This window comes from Stegostoma tigrinum, chromosome 30 (genome assembly GCF_030684315.1).
Source record: "Stegostoma tigrinum isolate sSteTig4 chromosome 30, sSteTig4.hap1, whole genome shotgun sequence".
In the NCBI taxonomy this organism is placed as follows: domain Eukaryota; kingdom Metazoa; phylum Chordata; class Chondrichthyes; order Orectolobiformes; family Stegostomatidae; genus Stegostoma; species Stegostoma tigrinum.
This window is the reverse complement of record NC_081383.1, coordinates 35,776,996-35,800,740: the sequence shown is the minus strand read 5'-3', so window position 1 is coordinate 35,800,740 and position 23,745 is coordinate 35,776,996. Positions and strand designations below refer to the sequence as shown.

At 39.6% G+C, this 23,745-nt stretch overlaps 1 protein-coding gene across 3 annotated transcripts in view; it reads left to right on the top strand.

Annotated features, from left to right (window-relative positions):
• kdm4b (lysine (K)-specific demethylase 4B) overlaps positions 1 to 23,745 on the top strand; it is a 453,216-nt gene that overhangs the window by 39,649 nt on the left and 389,822 nt on the right. Inside the window, exon 1 of one of the 3 annotated variants that reach the window (XM_059638447.1) lies at positions 22,008 to 22,069. The exons of the other annotated variants lie outside the window; for them this stretch is intronic. The gene's annotated coding sequence lies outside the window, so the exon portion shown is untranslated. Of the gene's footprint in view, positions 1 to 22,007; positions 22,070 to 23,745 lie in introns of those variants that run through there. 3 annotated transcript variants of the gene reach the window in all.

Here is a 23,745-nt window from a genome sequence, read left to right as displayed (position 1 = left end):
TACTGTTAAAACATTGAGGCCAGTTTTTTAGGCACTTCCAATGACATAGAATGTTAAGTGTAAGCCCTTTACTTCTGCACATAGTGTATCTTGTTGTGTTTCCCTTGTAGAGTTTATTTTGCCAACAAAGTATTATTGGTAAAGTGCATTAAATAAGAACGTGACCTGACCTGTGATTGTGGCCCAATGTTAAGGTGTTGAATTAGAATTCCATTGGTGACTGCTCTGCGGGTTTGAATCCAGCTGACTTTGTCAGCATTCCTGACTTTACTACAGCACTACAAGACTCTTTGACTAATGTCCCTACCTTTCAGATCAGAAAGTTCAAATTCTACCCAGAAGTGTGTCATAACGTGTCCAAACATGTTGGTTTAAAGGAAAAGGCCAGTCAGTTCCTTCTATTAGGAAGAGGGTAAAGAACATAGTAATTAGTGAAGTCCTTCCATTGAGGATCTGCAACACTTTAAAAACTGTGCACCTAAGAGATTTGCTTGTTAAACAGTCTTTTCCCTGTTGGCTTTTTGTGTATCATGCTAATTATAGTATGTTAGTCAATATTTTCCATTTGTGCTAGTATGTTGGTTAATAATGTGTGATTGTGAATTTGTGCCAAACATAGTGGATGTGATTTTGACTATTCAGTTTCATGTCCTGATGTGCAAAGGAAGACCTTTTTTGAGGTTTCACCTGCCACCTCAGTAGGCACACAGTGTGCTCTTATTACTCATTTGCGTGTCAGTATAGGATATAAATGGTATCTGAAAAGTCTTGCACATTTACTTGGTGTACACGGTTACATGTACGAATTGAGAACTCATTTGCTTTAACCCAGTAGGCAATAAACTCACAGTACTTGAAAATGCACTACTTTGCAAAATGTCAATAAAATTGGGATGTTATGCTGTCTTTGTGGCGGAATTCTGTTAATGACCATAGGAAAGGTATGTACAAGGTGAGGGCTGTGAAAATGAGGTGACCTTGCCCAGGAATGAGCCTGTAGGCTTTTTGCTGGATGTACGGTTTAGGGAAAGGCAGCATATGAGTGCGAAACTAAGTAAAGCTTTTTGAAAGCAAGCAAATTGATGTAAAAACTACTTTGGAAATGGCCAATAATGTAGCTTCCAAATTGTTACATATATGAAATCAAGTCTGTGTTTCATGAACTTGAGCACAAAACTCTACACTGACTTTCCATGCTGTGCTGAAAGAATGCTGCACAGCCCTGACCTGTGGGGTCTTTTGGATGAGATGTTAAGGAGAGGCCTTATCTGCCTTCCCAAATGGATGTAACACATTTTTAGTTACTATCATGCTATTTTGGGAGTTTGCAGTTTGAAACTTGGTTGCTTTATTTTCTACGCTGCAGCAATTACTACACAAAATTGGCTGTTTAAAAGTCCATCTGGTTCAGCAATGTCATGTAAAGAAAATCTACTGTCCGTTCTGGCCGACATGTGATTCCTGATCCACAGCAGTGTGGTTAGCTCTTAATTGTCTTCTAAAATAAAGTAGCAAGTTACCTGGCACAAACCAAATATCCTTTCTGTTGAAGGGTCTAGGCCCGAAATGTCAGCTTTTGTGCTCCTAAGATGCTGCTCGGCCTGCTGTGTTCATCCAGCTCCACACTTGGTTATCCTTTCCTCTTTATCACTTCTTGCATATGTTTGTAAACAACAAATAGTATAGTACCTGTAGTGAATAAAACATAGATTCTTCTAGGGTAATTGTAAAATAAAGTTTGACATCGAACCACAAGGAAATATAGGCCAGCTCTCCAAAAGCATGTGCAAATATTTAAAAACATTTTTATAAATATAAAACATATTAACTCACCTAGGATCATTTAAAGGTCATGACTGGAATTTTACTGGTATGGCAAAGAGGTTATGAACTTAGTACCCATCCTGACATCTGGCAAAATCCAGCCCATAATTCTATGAATGAGTAAAGCAGATGATGAAAAGTAATCTTCTTTTGAAGTAAATTATTTGTAAACAGCAGAATGCCATTCAAAAGAACTACTAAAAGTAATGGCCATTTCACAATAAAATTTAAAAATGTATTATGACAAAGTCTAGAAGAGTGCTTTGCCTTTCTTTAATTCCACCAATCAATAGGTCACAACATAAATTTTACCAAGCTCTTGATTATGATCATTGTGTTTTCTCAATATTGGACTTAAAGCTTTATTACTTAGGTTTCTTTATTGAGCACGAGTATTTTTTTAAATGAAACAACAATGAAAATATAAAACTGGTCATTGCACTCAATTTATAGTTTCACATTGCAAACTTTTCTCACTCACTTCTCTCCCTCCCCTCACCCACTGAATTTTATTCTGTAGCAATTCACTTCTGCGGAAAGAAAAGCATACTTGACCAATAAGCAAAAAAAAAACACAGGATTGAACTGTTCAACTGGATTAGCCTGTCACCTTAGCACACTTAGATGGTATCGCCAAATGTAGACTGTTGTCCTTGGGACCTTGGCAGATGTACTTTGTTCTGGAAGCAGTCTATCAAGAAATCATCCAGTCATTTGTCAAAAAAATCAGTTTCCACACTGAATGCATCACAAGCAGGAGACATAAGCTGAACAGTTTATTCTCTTGCAGACACCTCCCCCACTGCTCCATTCCCTTAAATCCAAGGCCATCTCCAAGCCTGCAGAAGATTGTTCAAACATAATTGCTATCAAGTTTTCCCTAAAATGGATTCGGACAACCAAGATCAGCAACTATTTGGGATCATGTGGTTTCTAAGAAATACTTTGTTTACAGAATATTCCAATCTGTGTTTTCATTGACCTGTTTTTAAGAAAAAAATACATAAACCATGTATGTCCATAATCCTTCAACTCCAGTCTGCAGAAATGATTAAATTCGAAGCCATCATAACAAGCGAGTAAACAAAACTAAAGTCATTTTAGATTGTGACTTGCTCTTGTGAAACACATTGGACTATATGGTATCCCCTCTTTCTAAACACAAACTAATAAAAGGAGAGTGACAGACATGTGCAAGCTTTTCATTATAGTAAGATTAGGCCAGGGCTTCCTGATTAGGGGTTGGGATCTTGAGGTGGGTTCACAACTTGCAATTTTGGGATCAAGAGTTATACAGACCTTTAGCTGAGTTATAACGTTGATACCGTCCCATCTCTGGTACAGTTGCAACATTGAGTCATGGAGATATACAGCATAGAAACAAGCCCTTCAGTCCAACTTGTCCATGTTGACCAGATATCCTAAATAAATCTAGTCCTGCTTGCCGGTATTTGGCCCATATTTCCTCTTAAACACTTCTGATTTATATACCCATCGAGATACCTTTTTAAATGTTGTAATTGTACCAGCCTCCTCCACTTCCTCTGGCAACTCATTTTCCATGCATGCAGCATCCTCTGCATAAAAATGTTGCTCCTTGGGCCCCTTTTAAATCTTTTCCCTCTCATCTAACATCTATGCTGTTCAGTTTTGGATTGCCCTACCCTGGGGAAAAGACCCTGTCTATTTACCCTATCCATGCCCTTAATGATTTTATAAACCTTTATAAGGTCACCCTTTAGCCTCTGACACTGCAGGAAAATAGCCCTAGGCTCTTCAGCATCTCCCTATAGCCGAAACCCTCCAATCCTGGCAACAACCTTGTAAATCTTTTCTGAACCCTTTCAAATTTCACAACATCCATCCTAAAGCAGAGAAACCAGAACTGAACACAGCTTTCCAGTCGTGACCTAACCAATGTCTTGTACAGCTTACACGTGACCTCCCAACTCGTACTCAATGCAGTGACCACCAAATGCTACCTTCGCTATCCTGTCTACCTGTGACTCCTCTTTGAAGGAACAATGAACCTGGACTCCAGGATATCTTTGTTCAGGAGCACTCCCGAGGACCTCACCATTAAGTCTATAAGTTCTACCCTGATTTGCCTTTTCAAAATGCAGCACCTCATTTGTGTACTGATCTTTATGGCACACCGCAGGTTCATGGGCCTGCAGCCTGAAAAGTGATCCTCCAGTACCACTCTCTGCTTTTTGAGCCAGTTCTATATACAAATAGTTAGTTCTCCCTCTATTTAGTGTGATCTAACCTTGCTAACCAGTCTACCATGAGGACCCTTGTCAAATGCCTACCTGAAGTCTGTATAGACCACGTTCACCGCTCTGCTATCATCAACCTCTGCATTTTTGTAGCAGTAAAAAAAAAAAAATCAAATTCGTGTGACATGATTTCCCATGCACAAAGCTTTTGATAAGCCAAGTCCTTGTCTTTCCAAATACATGTAAATCCTGTCCCTCAGGATTCCCTTCAGCAACTTATCCACCATTAATGTCTGGCTCACCAGTCTATAGTTCCTGACTTTTCCTTAGCACATTCCTTTAAAAGAGGCACCACGTTAGCCAACCTCGAGTCTTCCGGCACCTGACCTGTGGCTATCGATGATACAGATGTCCCAGCCAGGAGCCCAACAATCTCTCCTCTTGCTTCCCACAGAGTTTTAGGATATGCCTTATCAGATCTTGGAGATTTATCCATCTTTATGCATTTTAAGCCATCCAGCACTACTTTCACTCTCTAATATGGACATTTGTCAAGATGTCACTCTTTCCTCTCATTCTCTAAAACGCTGATGCTAAACATTCATTTTAAAGGCATCTGAATGTATATTGAATGGGAAGGATCTGGAGGGATATGGGCCAAATGCTGGCACATGGGACTAGATTTATTTAGAATATCTGGTTGGCATAGTGAATTGGAGCAAAGGGTTTTTTCTGTGCAGTATATCTCTATGACACTGGAGAGTCATGCTAAAGAATTTGCTGTGGGCCATTTTAAATTGAATTTCACAAATATGTTCAGGGAAAAACACCACCCTGCGTTTTTAAAAGGGAAAAGAGAATCAAAAATTTAATATCAGTTTCTCTTCCAGGCAGGAGCGGAGAACAGTAAAATAATGTACTGCAGCTTTTTCTCTTGTGACTCCTGTGCTTTGTGGACTATCCTGACCATTTTGTCATTTCACTCAGATTGTTCTGGGGAATTTCTGTACTGAGACACTGATTTCAGTTGCCTTCGTTTGTCGTGAGTGACTATTATCAAGTTCTCATTGGTGTAACTGATCAGAATTTCGGCCTCTCGGTTAAAATGTCTGACGTGAAATGGATTGGCGGGGATAGGGATTAAAAACAAAGTTTGACCATGAGAGGAGTGGAAGTAAGGCCATTTGGCCCATCTCGTCCACGCCACCATTTAAATCATGGCTGATGGGCATTTCAACTCCACTTCCCTGCACTCTCCCTGTAGCCCTTGATTCCTTCTGAGATCAAGTATTTGTCGATCTCTGCCTTGAAGGCATCCAACATCCCGGCCTCCACTGAACTCATTTTCTGCTCATTTCATGAACAAACTCTTAGTGTAGTTTTTCAATGGCCATTAGGAATCAACAAATAAACAAGTGAACAAATTCAGAAAAATGTCCAAAACATTAATTTCTCTTTGTGAAACAGATGCTATTTCTAATTTTTTAAACAATTATTTTGCATAGTATTAATCTCACAGGATGGCGTGATGGCAAAGGCACCAAATCAATATGTATAATTTGCTTTTGCAATTCATGTCATAATACTGAGAGGAATAATGATCGTAGAGCACCCTTGATCTTGATACTCCCCAGGTGCTTCAGTGTGTGTGTGTGTAGTTTTCTCTTAATCGTTAGCTACTGTGTATCTTTGCTTTGTAGGCCATTGGCCAGGTGTACAAAGTTATTACATTTGTCAAGCTGCCTTGCTGAAAATCTTTATGGAATGGCATGTGTCCTGGCTACTGTTCTTTCTGTTTAGATATGTTCTGCTAAGTGTGGTGCACATGACGTTTAGTGCTTTGTGGTTTTATTGGTTTCACTGTAGATTCGAGCAAGAGTTTCCTTTTTTAACTGCAGCTGTTAAAGGTGTTGCAGTACCTCAGCAGTAGAAGCATTACTGTGTTGGTGTAGTAATTTAGGAAGGAATGTGATCAAACAGTAACTCTTCATGAAGTGAGTTGTGAAAATACATTCCTTATTTATTCTAATGGTTACAGATGTCAAGATATTAACTGTCTTGACAGTCATTAATATGACTAACCAGACTATTGGATTGTATTATCTACAAGGACTTGGACTATATGGTTTAGAAGAATTGGAGGGTAATCTCATAGAAATTCTAAATAGACGAGACAGGGAAAACAGGAAGGATGTTCATGATCACTGGGGGCTGCTGTGGGAAGTCTCCATGGGAGGGGCAGAAGCCTGCAGGCACTTCCCACCGTTGGAAGTTGTTCAAATGCAGTCCGAGCAAGTGCTTCTCCTTGCCGGAGAACCGGCAATGTCTTAAATCCATAATTTGGCGGCAGAGTCCAGATCCATAGCTTTGGGCATTGAAATGAATGTTATCATTCTTACTAGCATAGGAATTGAACCTGTGATCTTCAATTTGTGTAACTGTTTTCCATGTGAGCCATCATGAGACTGAAAAAGGGTAGCTTTCATCTCAGAATTAATTGTGTGTATAGCTGAGTATGTCAGCAGCAGAAACTGGTAGCTCTGGTGTGTAATGCCTCATTTAACAGTGTATATCTGAAAGAATTAGTTGTTATTTAGTTGGAAACTGTATGCCTAAGAAAATGTGCACTGTGCTTCAGAATGCCCAGGATTTGTTTTAGGCACATTGGTATTACCAAAACAGTGATCAAGAAAAGAAATGAGCTTTGTGAAGTCAGTGAGGGAATGTTCATTTTCTGTATTTCATCTAAAAAAGTGAGGAGCATAAGTACATGGCATTGCCCAATTTAAATGGCTTGTGAGCCTCAAATGAATTAGAGCACTTGCAGTTGCAAGAGAGGGAGATTGAGTCAGTAGCTGGAACCCAAGGTTTGCCATGGTGACAAAAAGTAATGGCTTTCTGATATTTTCTTGGATTAAATTCTTTTCTTCCTCATTATAGTGTCCACCCAATATGACAGACTACAGACAGTGGAGATGTTCAGGGAGATGGCAGTGAGGAAGAGCTAGTGTATGTGTAGAAATAAGTAAAATGTTGGAGAACGTGCCATGGCAAAGTATTTGTAATCCTTTTTGTATTTGTGAAGACTACAGATGTTCTTTATAACACTGTTTTAGACTGTAGATATGGCTGTGACTAAGACAGATGGAAACAAGACGTTCGGAGGCAGGTGGCTGCATGTCATTTAACAAGTTTACTGTCATGGTTATGTTAACTAAAACATGAAAGTGAATGCTGTTAGCATTCCCTGTGTTGGAAATGAGGCATGAGTTGGCAGCCAGAGGCTTCTGTGCAATTTGTTGGGCGTACCTGTCAGATATCTTGCAACTCATTCTTCAGCCCAGTGTTTGGGAGAAAAATCGCAAGATTCTGAAGAGATGGTTATTTTACCAGCTGGATAATTTTATCAAGGGGTATTTTCATATTTCTAGACTGACTGGATAGTCACTTACATCATTTATTGCCTGTCCTTAGTTGCCTTTGGAGAAGGGGTGGTGACCTGCCTTCTTGAACCGCTTATCTAAAAATATCTTGAAAATTCACATCAGTAATTCTCTAATGCCCTGATTTCCAAGATTGTAAAGAAGATGTAATAGCAGTTGGAAAGCGAACAGTACAAATAATTCATTCATTAGCAAACCTGATCTTTTTAAAAAGTATGAATACACTGAGGAAATAGCTTTTCCTTCAAAATAGTTAACATTTTATTTTGCAGTGCTCTGCCTAACTAATTCTTTAGCTACCATGCTTACTTCCATATTCACCTCTGACTCATTGATAGCCAGGGCTCCTGTCCAGGATAGGAAGTGTTAAACAGTTTCTTTATTTCTATTTTATAATAGTTTATTCTATTATAATAGTTTAGTAATGATTTCACATTAAGTTTGAAGGTATATATGTCTCCACTAAAAATAACTAAGCTTTCTTACATTACATCTTTATAGCCTGAAGAACTACAGTAAATTCTTGTGGTTTTGGTAAGTTAGCTGATCATTTTTGTCATGCATCTTAGTTTTGTGAAGGGGTGATTTACGGATGCCATTGTGAATAATTGAAATAGATAAGGCTTTGGGTGGGGGAGAAGAGAATCGCATGCTACTTTTGAAAAACCTTTACATGAGAATTATAGTGAGATGTATGGTCCATGACAGCAATATGTGATAACGTATGTTACCTCTATATCAATAATATACTTCCAAATTTTGCTCAAAATATCTGATAAATTTAGATCAGAAGCATCTACAATATTTCTCTTCCATTTCTACATCCCTTGCTTGGTAAATGTGAAGTCTGTCAGCTTCCATGTACACTGAAGACACCAACTGTACCTCTCCACTGCTTCAGTTAATGTCCAAGCCATCTCCTGTGTTCAGTTTTTGAGTCTCATCGTCCAGAATTTGTTGTAGTTGAACATGGGATGCACAAAAGCCATTTTTTTTTAAAATTTCTATCAAGAATTTCATGTGCTTGCTAATGACTTAAGCCATCTCCTTCACTGCTTTCAGATGATATCTTGCCCAAAGACTTAATTTTACTGAATGCAAATAAGTCGTTTTTCTGAGAGTTGAACTTCAAATTTAAAATCCACTCACCTGTGTACCCAAACTGTTGGCTGTGGTCCGTACCATCGACTCCTTACCAATGCATCTTGACCTGTTGGCTTGACTTTGCAGTATCTTTCTTCTGTGTCTTAACATCCTTTCTCATCAACCCTAAATTGTCCAAAATTCTGCTGCCCGCATTGATCCTTGCTCTTCTTTCTTTATCGGTTAGCTCTATTGCCTTCGGATGCAATTAAAATTGGTGTGATAGCAATGACTCGTAGATGGCAGTGTAGATGCAATCATTCAGTTACAGAGGGATGTTAATGGGGAAATGGTCAAAACACTGAATAGATTTCAGTTTGGGCAAGTTTATGGTCATCAACTTTGGACTTGTAAAAACCTGATAAAAGTACTTTAAATGATAAGTTCAAAGCTTAAGTTTGATTGCAAGAATCAGAAATTTGAATGAAATACTACTCTTCAAATATGAAAACAGAGTTTTGAGAAGATTTGTAGCTCAGGTTGAGGTTCTGGATGTGAGTTTGCTCGCTGCGCTGGAAGGTTAGTTTTCAGACGTTTTGTTACCATTCTAGGTAACATCATCAGTGAGCCTCCGATGAAGCGCTGGTGTTATGTCCTGCTTTCTATTTATCTGTTTAGGTAAACAGAATAAACCTAACCAGATAAATAGAAGGTGGGACATAACACCAGCGCATCATCGGAGGCTCACTGATGATGTTACCTAGAATGGTAACAAAACGTCTGAAAACTAACCTTCCAGCTCAGCGAGCAAACTCACATCCATGAAAACACAGAAGTCTGAGCGTCACACTTGAGGATTTAGCAGCTTTGCAGTGAGTAAAGTGTGGTTTGAAGAATTCAGATTTTAAGTAGAAGGGTGGATTACACAAATAAGGGTTGTGTCCCCTTGAATTCAATCGAGGGATCATTTGATTTGGCCTTTTCAGGTAGGGTATTGAGGGGAACTACTATGATGGACAGAATGAAAATGTTTTTGTTGACTCGGTAGCCTAGCAATAAGAGACAGTTTAAAAATTAGACCAAGGCCTTTCAGTGATGAAGATAGGAAACACTTCTACAAAGCATGTAGAAATTTGGAGTTTTAGTATGCAGATTTTTTTGATGCTGCGTTATAGATTTTAAATCTAAGATTTTTTCCTTTTGGTGACTGAGGTTATTACGGGATGTGTCATTAAGGCAGATGTGTGGTGTTTGGCCAATCATGATCTCATTAAGTACCAGAACAGGGGCAAAGGACGAAGTAGCCTATTCCTTTTCACAAGTTCTCCATTCTCCTTCTAATCTTCATTCCTCACCATTGTGCTACAGTTGTCTGATTTTTGATCTCCTGTACCTTTTGCCAATTCTGATAAATTGATTGTTGAGGTGAGATAAACTAGAACGTGTTGTCAGGAACAGAAGGTTAAGTTAATAGTTTTGTCACTACCTTTTGATTGTGTGCGTCCAGCAGCCTTGGTTTCCAGAACAGTTGGATTGCAAAATCCTAATGCAGCTGATGCATTAACTGCTAGAGCAAGGAAATTGAGCTCGATTGCTGAAGATGAAAGGTATCAGATCTGCTTTCAAAAGGTTGCACATTTGTTTTTTAAAATATTGCTTATATTTTGAATCATGGGCTAAATATGGTGACATAATTGCCATAGCTTGTCAAAAATTGACATCCTGTTAGAAAACAATAGTGTGAAAAGATGCTGGGCTACAATTCATATGTAAGAAATATTTAATGTATTGCAGGTAATGTGCTTTTAATTGTACATGTGAACAACCTTTGCACTATTTTGACTTTTTTAAAAAACTTTTTTGAGAGATTTGTCTTCCTTTGGTAATGGGAACTGCAGATGCTGGAGAATCCAAGATAATAAAATGTGAGGCTGGATGAACACAGCAGGCCAAGCAGCTTGTCCCTTTGCTGTATTGTTCTTTTGTTCTTTATAGGCTTGTACTTGGTGTACTTGTAACTGAGTCAGCAAGTGGTAGCTATGTTTTTGTTTCCTTAACCTCAAGGTGTAGAGTTTACGTATGCTCCATAAATGTACATATTATGTAAATAAATTAGTGTGGATTTCAGCATTCTATTCTTTCCTTTGTATTTTAGGTTAGACACATGACATAGTTGAGTTATAATTACGACTCCCCTTGAGTTTTGCTGGTGAACTACAATAAATAGAAAATTTAACTTTCTGCCATAATGTTCAGTTTTAGTCTTAGCACGAGCATTTTATTTATGACTTCAGCACAGTATTAACAAAGAGTCACCATCAGGAGGTAATGTGATAGTAGAAATGTAAGCATGCACTTCGTTTGAGAACTGTTTTGGAAGTGGACAGTACTCTGATACACATTATATGCAAGAAAAAGATAACATCAATTGTGACAGTTACACCTCTTGATTCATTTATGAAATGTATTGTTTTTTAGGTTTCTGTGGGCTAAAAGCATCTTGCATTTCTGGCATATACCTAACTCTCTGGCACTAACCTCAGCCATTCTATTTGCAGATGTTGTCTTTTATATTTGTTGCTTCGTGGTCTGCTTGATAACAAATTACACAAAAAAGTTAACTCGTGTGATTAGAGAAAGAAAATCAAAATCTAGTGAAGCTTGGGCACAAAACCTCAGAGCTGTAAAGACTACTTCACCGTCTCTGTATCCTCCTAGGAACTCTCTTATGTTTCCTCTGGAATAAGTCTTGAGTGGGTTTTTTTCTTGCGTTTTTGAAAGAAACTAGTGTTAGAGATGTATAACATTTTCAGGCACTGTTCTCAAATTGAGTTTGTCTTAACTGACCCTTAAACTGGGATTCTGTGTTTGGCCTTCTCTTTCTCCTCATTGTCCATGGGCATTAATCTGTTTCTAAAATGTGAAACAAATGTCTCCATACGTTTGCCTGTCTGCTACTATCTTTGACTCCATAACATTTATTTTTGTTAATTCAATTATTAGACACCAGGTAAAGTGAAAGTTTCATGTAATTTAAGGTTTGCAGGAGTAAACCATTCTAATGTATTTCCTGCCAGAAACTCTGCACCTTGTTCCTGATTTCATTGTTCTTCTTACCTGGTTGGAGACTGAATTCTAAAATCCTGTAATCATCATGTACTATTTGATCTTCAGCTGAATATCAAACTCCTGTAGTGACCACCAACAAGAACCGTTTGCTGCCACTAACGTCACATCAATAGCCTTTGCTCATACCATCACCTTTCAAACCAATATTTATGCTTGCATTCTTTTCAGTTTTTTTTGGTTAACAGTTTGTTTAACATGTTCCTCAGCAGCCTCCTGTGTTCCATTTTTGTATGGAATCCAACTCAGTCCATGCGACTCATAAGCTGTCGTCTTCATTATCTCTACAAGGTCCCATTTTGGTTTTCTGTTCCCAGTATATTGAATCTATAATAGGTTTACAAATTCCTCCACAGTCTTACCCTGTTGTCTTTATAAGCTTCCCAGCTTGTATCCTTAGTTGTTTAACTATGCATTATTTTCATTCCTTGCTGCATTATTAGTGATAGTCTCGATGAGGTCAGAAGTTAGACGACACTAGGTATAGTCCAACAGGTTAATTTGCAAACTCAAGCTTTCAGACAGTTTCCCCTTCATGAGTGGAAGTGACTTCAAATAAAGCTGGTGGTTTCAAATAAGTCTGTTGCATTATAACCTAGTATCGCTTGGCTTCTGATCTTGTCCGCTCAGTCCAAACTTGCATCTCCACGTGATAGTCTCTGTAGCTGTCTCAGCCCTTATTTCGGAACTACCTCCCATCTTGTTTTTTTCTTATTCCCTTTGAAAGCCTTTCGTAAAGCTGTCGTTTTCACTAGTTGTGTTTAACAGCTTAATGTCTTCGACTCCTTGAAGTGTTAACGGATGCTTGTCACTAAAGTGCCATGTTAAGACAAAATATTGTCACTCTGAGGATTTGTGAAAGGCAGTTTGTCAGCTGATATCCGGAAGTGCGAGTGATTGGGCTATTTTAACCCTTGTTATTCCTGCATGCCTTCTGCAGATTTATTGTATGTGGACACTGAATTTTCCAATTTGATGATGTGACAGTCTTGGGGTTTTGATAATCTCATGGTGTGGAACTGGAACTGGAACCTAATCCTAGTGTACTTGAGCAGTTTAAAATTTCAATAGAACTAAATGACCAGTAAATACGTTAGGAAACATATTGTGAACTCTGAGGCCTAAAGGTAGAAATAAAGGTCTAAATCAGTTTTTAAAATGAATTTATGTACCTGCTGTCTGTGGAAGATTACTGCAGGATGCTCATTTAACACAATACATAGAAGTATTGAAGTAGGAGCAGCTTTAAACCATCCAGCCTCTTGAGCTTGCTTCGTCATTTATAATGTCTGTCTATTTTATTTATTTGTTAATTAGCTTTCATTGACCTCCATGTTATTTTCGCCGCAAGGTCTCTGATCCCTTAAAGTGAAATAACAGAAATAAGCAATTCAACCTTCTTGACCCTACCCCACCATTCATGGAGATTATGATGACTATCTGCTTAAACACCATTTTCTTGCAATATTTCTGTATCCCTTGATGTTTATGATCTGTAGATATCAATAAATCTTTGTCTTCAACATCATCAGTAATTGAGCTTCCTACAGCCGCCTTGAGTAAAACATTCCGAAGATTCATCACTCGTTGACTAAATTCATTCTCACCTCAGTCCTAAATGGCCTACCCTGTTATCTGAGACAGTCCTCTGGTTTCAGAACCCCCTCCCAGGGGAACTACCTTCCTGTATTTAACCTGCTGATCTCTAAGAATTTGCATGTTTGAATAAAATCATCTTGTTAACAATAGAATATGTAGTCCAGTCTCTGCAATCCTTCAAAAGGTAGTGGTGGAAGGATGTTTTTGAGACTGTAGGTCTGTGACTTGTGGTGTTCCGCAGGGATTATTACTGGACCTCTATTTGTAATGTAAATGACTTGGATAAAAATGTGGATGGTGAATTAGTAAGTTTGCAGACGATATGAAGAATGGTGAAGTTGTAGATAGTGCAGAAGGGTGTGAAAGGACACAGTGGGATACAGGATCAATTGCAGATATGGGTGGAGAAATGGCAGATGTAGTTTAATCTGGGTAAATGTGAGGTGTTGGATTTTGGGGCAACAAATGCTAAGGAAAAGTATACAGTTAATGGCAGGACCCTGAACAGCATTGATATACAGGAAGATTTTGGAGTTCAAGTCTATAGCTCCCTGAAAGTGGCCATGCAAGTAAATAGGTGTTAAACAAGTTGTATGGCATGCCTGCCCTTATTAGTCAGGGAATTGAGTACAAGGGTCAGGATGTTATGTTGCAACTTTGCAGCCTAACCAAAGCCTTGTACTTAAGAGTATAGCATTAGAATCTGCTCACCATATTACAAGAAGGATGTGGGGGCTTTGGAGAGGATGCAGAAGAGGTTTGTCAGGATGAGCCCTGAAGAAGGCTAATACCCGAACAAACTGAGGGGACACGTGGCAGAAAAGTTGCGTAGACAGGGTTGATGGACAGATTTTTCTCCCCCAGTGTTGAAATGCCTAAAACTAGAGGGTAAGCATTTAAGGTGAGAGGTGTAAAGTTCAAAAGAGACGTGAGGAGCTAGTTTCCTACAGAGTGGTAGGGGTCTGAATGTGCTGCCAGAGGTGGTTGTGGAGGCTGATAAAATAGGGGTAATTAAGGGACTTTTTAGATCAGCTTTTTAGATCATGACTATGCAAGGAACGGAGGGTTAGGGTCCAAGGACAGGCAGAAGGGATTATTTAATTTGGTGTCATGTTTGGCACAACCTAGTGGGCCAAAGAACCTATTGCTGTGTTATACAGTTCTATTTGCTATGTTCTAAGACAATTCTGCCATCCTGGGGATCCATTGCGCTTTGCTGTATGGCAAGTATATAACTTTCTTAGATAAGGAGACCAAAAGCTGTACATGGTACTCCAGGTGTAGACTCACCAAGGCTCTGTAAAATTGCAGCAAATCATCTTTCTCCTGTGCTCAACTTCACTTGCAATTAAGGCCAACATATATTTGCAGCCTTAATTGCTTGTTGTGCCAGCACCCGAGCTTTTAATGACTCGTGAATAAGATCCCTAATGTTCCTTTTACACATTATCAATTTCAAAACTCTTAAAAATTTAAATACTCTGCCGCCTCCTTTTTCTACCAAGTGGATAATTTAACACTCTTATTCACGTTATATTTCGTCTACCATGTTCTTACCAATTTGTATAGCCTACCTGAATCCCTTTTAATTTTCCTTTTTTACCCAGTTTTGTCATCAGCAAATATGGAAATATTGCAATTGGCCCACGTATCCAAAGAGTTTTATGTAGGTTGTGAACAATAGTGGCCAAACACTGACCCTGCAGTGTCCCCTAGTAACAGAGAGCCATCCTGAGAATGACCCAGTTATTCCTACTCTGTTTTCTGTCTGTCAGCTGTTTCTCAGTCTATCGGAAAACATTACGTGTAATCTCACTTACTGACCTCCCAGTGTAGGACCTCATTAAAAGCCTTCTGGAAATGTAAAAGCATCACATCTATTGGTTCTTTGTTATTTACGGTACAAGTAATATCTTTGGAACCTTGACGGAGACATTGATGAAGGGGAGGAGTTACTTGATATGGGAATAGGCCTCTTGAGGGAGATGCCCCTCTGCTTCCTAGCTGGCACAATGATCTGCTGGGCTTCACCCATTGCTGTTGAACTCCTGCTAGTCACAAAAAAAAATTGGGGCAAGCTTGGCCACCCCAGTCCCCTTGTAGCTCCATAAATTTGAACACACAGAAGGCACTCAGTGAATCTGTTGGACCTCCTTGCCTTCACACTTTTATGAGCAAGAGATTGTAATACTTGTCCTGCCTCTTTGAAAAGGTATACTTCCCCATTAGTCATAGGGAAAAGTAAGAATCCTCTAAAGGATTTATTGTAACTTCTGTAATTTGAGGAGCAGAATTAATCTGCGTTTGGAGAGGCAGTGATTATTCAAGAACAGACAGCATAGTTTTGTTAAGGGAAGGTCATGTCAGACCAGCTTGATTGAATTTTTAAAAGCGATGAGCAGGTGTGTAGATCAAGGCAGCTCTGTTGGTCTGGACTACTTAGACTTCAGAAGGGCTTTTAGTAAAGTGCAAAGGCCAGAACTCATGGGATCCAAGGAAACTCGGCAAATTGGATCCACAGTTGGGTAAGTGGGAGTAAGTAGGGGGGGCGAGTGTTGAGTTGCGTTTTTTCCAACTGGAAGTCTGTGTCCAGCAGCATTCCACAGAGGTCGGTGTTGGGCCCTTGCTGTTTGTCATGTATATAAATGATTTGGACTTGGATGAAGGAGAATGACCAGTAAGTTTTCAGATGGTGAGGTGGTAAATAATGAGAGGAGTAGCCTTTGATCACAAGTGTATATTAGACAAGCTGGTAAGCTGAATTGATCAGTGCAAATGGAATTCAATCCGGATAAACAAGGCATGAGAATAAACAATGGAAGCACCAAGGATCAAGGGACCTTGATCCCTTAAGGCATCGGGACAGGTGGATAAAGTGGTTAAGACGGCACATAGGATACTTAAATTCTATGCCTCGGCTAAGAAAGGTAACAGCAGAGAGGTTATGCTTGAAAAATATAATGTAGTGTTGAGGCCACAGCTAATGTCTTATATGCAGGTCTGGAATCTGTTCTAGGAGGGATGTGACAAGACTGGAGGGGATGCAGAGGAGATTTACCAGGATGTTCCCTGGGCTGGAGAGTATTCAGATAAACAGGTTTCTCCAGAAGGGTCTAGGCCTGAAATGTCACCTTTCCTGCTTGGCCTGTTGTGTTCATCCAGCTCTACGCCTTGTTATCTCAGATTTTCCAGCATCTGCAGTCCCTACTATCTCTCAGACATAAAGAAATGTTTCCTTTTGAAGGGTTAAATGACCAGGGGACAAATTTAAAGTAAGCGGCAGAAAGTTTAGAGTAGAAGTGATGAATGACACTTTTCCCCAGAGGCTGGTGGGAATTGGGCTCAATTCCCGTACTGACTAAGTTTACTGTGAAGGATGCTCCTCCTTAACAGCTCCTTCTCGACCACTCCTTTTGCCTGAGGCATGGTGACCTTCTGTTTAAGTCACCACCAAATGTCTCTACTGAAAGAGCAGCACTGTGGTCCAGTAGAGCTATCGTGACTTTACGGATGGGAATTTGGAACTCACTGTGACAACGTTTAAGAAACATTTAGATGTACACTTGCAATGCAAGTCTGTGGGCCAAGTACTGGAAAATGCGATTAGAATTAAAGCAGCAATTGGTCTTTTTCCTGTGCTGCGGACCTCTTATTATTGACTCTCTAACTGGACACCTAGAAATAGTAGAGATAACACAGCGTGAAGCTGGATGAACATAGCAGGCCAAGCAGCATCAGAGGAACAGGAAAGCTTGACGTTTCGGGTCGGGACACTTGCAGGCACTGGGACAAAGTGCAAACTCCACACGGTTGCCTGAGGGTGGAATCAAACCTGGGTCCCTGGCGCTGTGAGGCCGCAGTGCTAACCACTGAGCCACCGTGCCGCCCAATTAATTATTTAGACTTAAGTATGATCATGAAGTTTCAGATGACATGACAGGACGGTAAGTAGTGAGAAAGTTTGATGTAAACAGGTAGGAAGATATCAAGAGACTGCATTTCCCATCTGAGCAGTAGCAAATGGAATTCAGCCTGGAAAGTCTGAGGTATTAGACTTGCAGATGGCAATGGCTTATGCAGAGCAGTAACTTGGAAAATAATGAAGATCAGAAGGACCTTAATGTGCTTATCGACAGATCTGTCAAGGTCTGCAGAAAGTTAAGGTGGATTAGATGCTTTCCTTTTATTAGTCAAAGAATAGAATACAAGAGCAAAGGGGGGGTGGTCATACTGGAACACTATAAAATGTTGATTAGGCTGCAATCAGCGTACTATGTTCAGTTCTAATCTCCGAATTATTGGAATGATATAATGGCACTGAAAGGAGTACGGGGACCTATATCAGGATGTCACGTGTGTTGGAAGGTATGAGCCAAGATGAGAGATTGAATAGGCTACTCTTGCTTTCCTTGGAGCAGCAAGGGTTGAGAGGGGACCTGATGGAAGTGTGTAAGATTGAGGGGAGAGTTTGGGTGAATAGGGGTACACTCTTCCCATCAGTAGATGGGCCAATAATTGGGTCAATACTTATATTTAAGATCAGAGGGGACGGTTGAACATTAGGTTTTTGTTTGCTAAGGGTGGTGGGAACCTGGAAGTTGTTGCCTTAATGGCTGGTTGAGTCAGAGATGCTCGTAATATTTAGACAGTTGAAGTATTCACTGTTTTGCCATAACCTCCAGTGGTCTGGGCCTTAAGCTGGAAAATGTAATTGGTGTAGTCAGATCTTTGGCCAGTGCGGACATTATGGTGCAAAAAACCACCTCTTGTCCTGCTGTAACAATCAATAAGTTTAGTATGCTACAGTGATTTACACATCTATGTGTTTCTCTACTTGGGTAACCTACAATAGACACCCCAGAGCACTTGAGAAGTGCCACCTTGCTTTCTCCAAGATTCTCCAAATTTGGTCATAAGATAATATCTGATCCAAAAGCAGCAACATCTCAAAGCTAACGAGCTGTGTCAAAAACTATCAGCTATACCCGGAACTAGCTCTGCTGTGCAGGATGTGCGTGATGTCAATCCCCTGAAGTAATTGGTGTACGTAGTACTGCTATTGCAGCAGGACACTTTTTCAGGAAGATAGTGAAGTGTTTTGGGATGTCTTGAAAGCATCCTGGAAGAGGTCAGATATCCCCTTGACACATGGGAGTCCTTTGCTTGTGGCTAGCCAAATCAAGAAGATTCAAATTCTAGCAGAGATAGTGGGAAGAGGTTTTGTCAGGATTATGTGGAGGTGAAGCTGAAGCACTTCCAAACAATTAATTTGCCTGCTCTGTATATGGCAGAGGCTGCAGGGTGCTCATTTCACTTATCTCAACCCATCAGACTGTAACGGGAGCAGGTCAAACAACAGATAATATGATCTGCTGAATCTCCTCCTCGATTTGAATATGATCACTGCTGAACTTGGGCTTCAGACTCCCCACAAGACTCTGTATCTCAGCCTGAAATAATAAAGCATCCATAACAAGTCTAGAGAATTCCAAAGATGTAAAATTCTCTCTTTTTTTGGTGTTAAGTAATTCTTCTTCACCTGGCAACTAAATGGCCATTCCATTATTTTGAGACACTGCCATCCTCAATCCCAAGAAGGGAGACTATTACATCAGTTGCCACGCTTAAGCATTTCGTTGGTAGTAGAGCAATTTGAGCAAGTTGTGCTGGGTTCGATACAAGTGGACAGAGATAATAGGAACTGCAGATGCTGGAGAATCCAAGATAACAAAGTGTGGGGCTGGATGAACACAGCAGGCCAAGCAGCATCTTAGGAGCAGAAAAGCTGACTTTCGGGCCTAGACCCTTCTTCATCTAGGCTCGAAACGTCAGCTTTTATGCTCCTAAGATGCTGCTTGGCCTGCTGCGTTCATCTAGCCCCACACTTTGTTATCTTCAATACAAGTGGAAATTGTTTCTTTGCTTGTTTTAAAATTTTGTAGTTATGATCCCAGCTGTTGTTATTACTGAACAAGCCCAATTTTCTTCTCATGAAGTATGCTTCACTGAAATATAAACATGTGGAGCTGTAGGTCAGGTTTTAACAAATAAGCAGGAATTTATTCCGTAGAACTGTTTGTTTGTTTATTTTACTAAGTTATTTATATATACAATTGGAAAGATTTTGAAAAAAACAGTAAAAATACAATATTCTGTCTGTCCCAACAGCATTCCTTTTAACGTCACTCAAATGTAAGAGAGAGTTCCCTTCTTGATCATATCTCTAATTTTGACTTAACTGTTAGTTCCCTGTCTAGAGTGTTTGATAGTCATTCCCTTGAGTATTCGCATGACTGCACATAGATTTTCTCAGCTTCAAATAACCCGTTCATGGTTCTAAACAAACACTTCAGGTCTGGAATTTACGAAGTAAAACTGTTACTCAAAGGTAATCAATCTCCTCATGAGCTCACTCTCTTTTCTCCCGTTTAATTAGCTTTATTGTCACATAAGATAGCTGTAAACGGTTTACAGACCATCAACTTAAGATACAAAGTACCTAGGTATGGATTCTTGTGTACAAATTCTTATGGGGAAAAAAAATCTAAAGAAATATAATGTCCAGTATTGCAGACCTTTGAAAGTACAAAATTATAGTAATAAATGATCAAAGTAAAGATATAAAAAGTTCAGAATAATGGTCTTTCCATGATATAACAAAGGAAGAAACAATTTATTAAAAATGAGAAATTAAGACAAAATCTCTTAGTCCATTTCATGGTTCTGGGCTTAAGGACACGACCCCTTGTTGGAATTCTGTGCTGGACTTGCCATTGTGTGGAGTCACAGACTGACTGAAGCCACCACAAGGAGATCCTGACTGACGGTGCTGAAGTGGCTGAAAGGACACTCGGGCTGCTGCTGAAAGGCGTCCCAGTGCAGCTGAGAGATGAGACCAACTATGCTGCTGTGAAGACGCTGCAAAAGCCTCAAGGAAATATGGCCATTGGAATCGTAGACCCGGATCCTCCTCTCCTTCAGCCACTGCCGAAGCAGCTTAGTCGAAGGACCCACCATGATGCAGCCATGAGGAATGGCTGGATCCATGCTGCATTCTCTGCTGCAGCAGCTTCTTGGCACCTCCTTCCTCACCCAAAGCCAGCAAAAGAAGGTAGTATAAACTTGATGTTAAAAATAAACTACTTAAAAAGGGATGTGGCTGGCCTGGTGATAAGCAGGAGCCCAAATACTTGCTAAACTCTTCTTGTAGATCCTACTTCAACTAGGATGTCTTTGAACTACCACCAAAAACTTTCCAAGCTGTGGTGGATTTCTCCCCATGTGGAAAAAATTGAACTCTGGTACTTACAGCTGAAAGCAAACTGCTCTTCAATATTTATTCTGTTCATATATAAAACTCAATGCAAAAAGAACTCCCATTCCAACAGTGGAGAAAATTCATTTGCATCAATTAGAAGCCACGAGTTTATTATCTGAAGAATGGTTGAGTTTGTGACAACTTAAGTGATTGTTCTGATCATTCCACCATTAGGGTAGAAGGTATTAAAGCAACGTGAGTGGTGTTCCTCCAGAGTTTGTTGGCATTTCTCTTCTGCTTTAGCTCCCTTTTTTCTTTTTAAAGGCTTTGAGGTATGGTGAATCTCCCTGATCATTGTACATATGAGTCCACAGAATGTTGGTAGGGACTGACTTAGGAGAGCATTATCCATCCTTCTCGCTGACATCTGAAGTTCACATGGCAGTTTCTACCTGAGTAATTTCAACAGGAAGACTATGGGCAACTTTCTCTAGCCCGGCACAAGTTCCAGGAGCATAGACGTAGATTGTAGCTGAATAATGACTCATTGGTAAATTCGTGATGTGAATCGGGAGAAAAATGAGGCACAATCCGATATGAAAGATGATAATTTAATACAGCACTGAGAGAATTCTGTATAGTTGAGTACTGTTATATTCAGTTCCAGTCTTATTTGTTATGCAGAATAACTGGTCCTGTGCAGTCAAGTAAGAACAAGCGAGTTTAAATTAAGTATATGGAATGTAGATCTTTGAACAACTAGTTTAACCTGACTAATAGTATTAACATTTCTTTGTACGTATATTTTCTTCTGGTGAAACAAATTATTCAGTTAATGAATTGAATCCACCAGTCTAATTTTTGAGATTTCCTTTCTCCATTTTCTGCATTCCCTTGATTTCAAATTATGTATCTGCACACAGTTTTTGAAATTGATATAGCAAATGCTAACCCCCACGACAGATTGTCTTGGAGTGGCCATCTGTTCTAACAGTAAATGAAAGGTGCAAAGCCTTTGCTGAGTAAGCTTATATCAGTGAGACTGTAAGTTATATTGTCACAGTTTGTCTTAGGGGGCCTGCTAAGGAACATCAGCTCAACCAGAGTTCTTGGACTGGATCTCTGTGTTCAATAACCTTAGCTGAAAAGGTTGAGATTGGGGAACAAGTTGAAGTTGTTCGTCTGTGATACAGTTAAAAGCCTGCTGAGATGTAGTGTTCAAGAACAACTGTAAAGAATATCTGTTCAGCTGAAGTACACCAGTACAGCCCAGTGAAAGAAGAGTTCAGTAGAAATAATCCGTAGATTGGAAAAATATGGTCATTCAAAGCCAGTGTACCAAGTTGATTTTTTTTTAAATAACAGGGAAAACCTGTCCTGCAGTTTATCCAATCTAACAATTTAACAGTCTGGCAATACCCTGTAATTGACACCTCTATTCTTAATTACAGATGTAACCTACCAATTTATCTGCTTTTTCTTGTATGACATAACGCCAAACATCTTTTAATTATATGGTAAGTAAACTGCAACCTAAAGCAGAATGTTAAAAGAAAGATGGACAAGGATGCATTTTAGAGCTCCTTAGAGATTGAGTTCCACCTGCTGTCCCTAAATCTGTTTGTGCTATACTGAATGTGTTTTGAATGTTTACTGACTTATATAGTCTTGCAATATTTTAAGTTGTCATAGTCTGTATGAAAGAACCAAACAAGCGTGTTATCTGGCAAGTTAAGCTGTTTGTGATTCGTATGAAGAAGCAGGTAAACGCAAATTCCTACATTACGCACAATTATTTTTGCATAGCCTTTCAAAATGTCCACTTACGCACCCTCCTCCATCCCTTTTTTGTGGCTTTTCCAGTTGCTGCACCCCTGCCTGTAAAATAATGAAATCGGAATGGCTAATCTGTCAAGTAGTTTGACAGTTCTGGGCATGTGAATGCATCTTGTGACTTCAGCTACAAGATGACAGCAAACCTGAAAGGTGCTGCGGCTGTTCAACTGCAACCATTGACTTAAAGCTAATGGAGATCCCTATGTTTTTAGTGCAATATGCTTTGTGTGGTAAATGTAATATTATGTATTTCCGGGATGAAGAAAAGAAAAATGTTGGCAACCTCCATTTCTCCTGGTGTCTCAATAGACCCTAATTTACATTGATTCCTTGTCCAAGTGCAAATGTTACTTTGCCTTGTAAAGCCTCGCTCTGGTGTCAAGCGGGTACATGAGTCCAAGACAGCTTGCAGAGATTGCCACTGTACTATTTGTGGACTTGATGTGGTTGACAGTTGGTAGACTGCTGGCTAGGATTACATTTGCCTCAGGAGATCTTTGAAGGGCCAGTACATTTTGGAGATGTTCCATGGAGCCAAATTTTTATTTCTGACCTCTCAAGCAGATGAGACAGGAACTGTGATTTTTTGAGAATATTCAACCGACTTCTTGCACCTCTTGAAACTTTAATGTGTTGCAGTGGAAGTTCTAAAATCTTTAATATTTTAACTCAGGAATTCATCATTTACAACAGTATATTCACTGCCTGACTCGGATTTGTTTAGCAGCTATTCTACTTCGTAGTGCCCAGTCATTTTGACCCCTTACCTCAATTGTACTTCAGTTAAAAACTGAGGATGAGCCAGAAGTGAAAATTCATCTCAAATGTTATATATCGTTAACTCTGTGGAATAGTCTTGTCATTTTTCTATTCTTATAATGCCATCTAGTGGTAGAATCACAAACTACACTTCAACCAGCTTGCACGAGATATTAAGGGATCTTTATTTTAGGAAGGAAGAAAAATAATTTTGTCATGAAGTACCTTCTAGTAAAGTGCCTTAACACCATGTAGCCCTATTACATTCTGCAGAGGGATTTTTATATTCAAGAAGGTCATGTTATTCCTGAGGTAGAATGCATTGAGTCTCCTGATGTAAGGACACTTGCATTATATTTCTGCTGGATCTTGCAGTTAAGCATAATGTCTGAGCCTCTTTGCTATCTAATCTGTATAAGTGTAATCTCTCCACTTAGTGGAGATGGGTTGAGTTAGGTGTAGTGCAGGATTCCTGCTACTACAGAGGAGCTTGCTGGACCTCCTAGCTAAGTTGTCCAGTACAGCTATAAACACTCGTTATGTGGAAAATTGTGAGGTATGTCCTGTACACACAAGAGGACAAATGAAATCTAGCCAG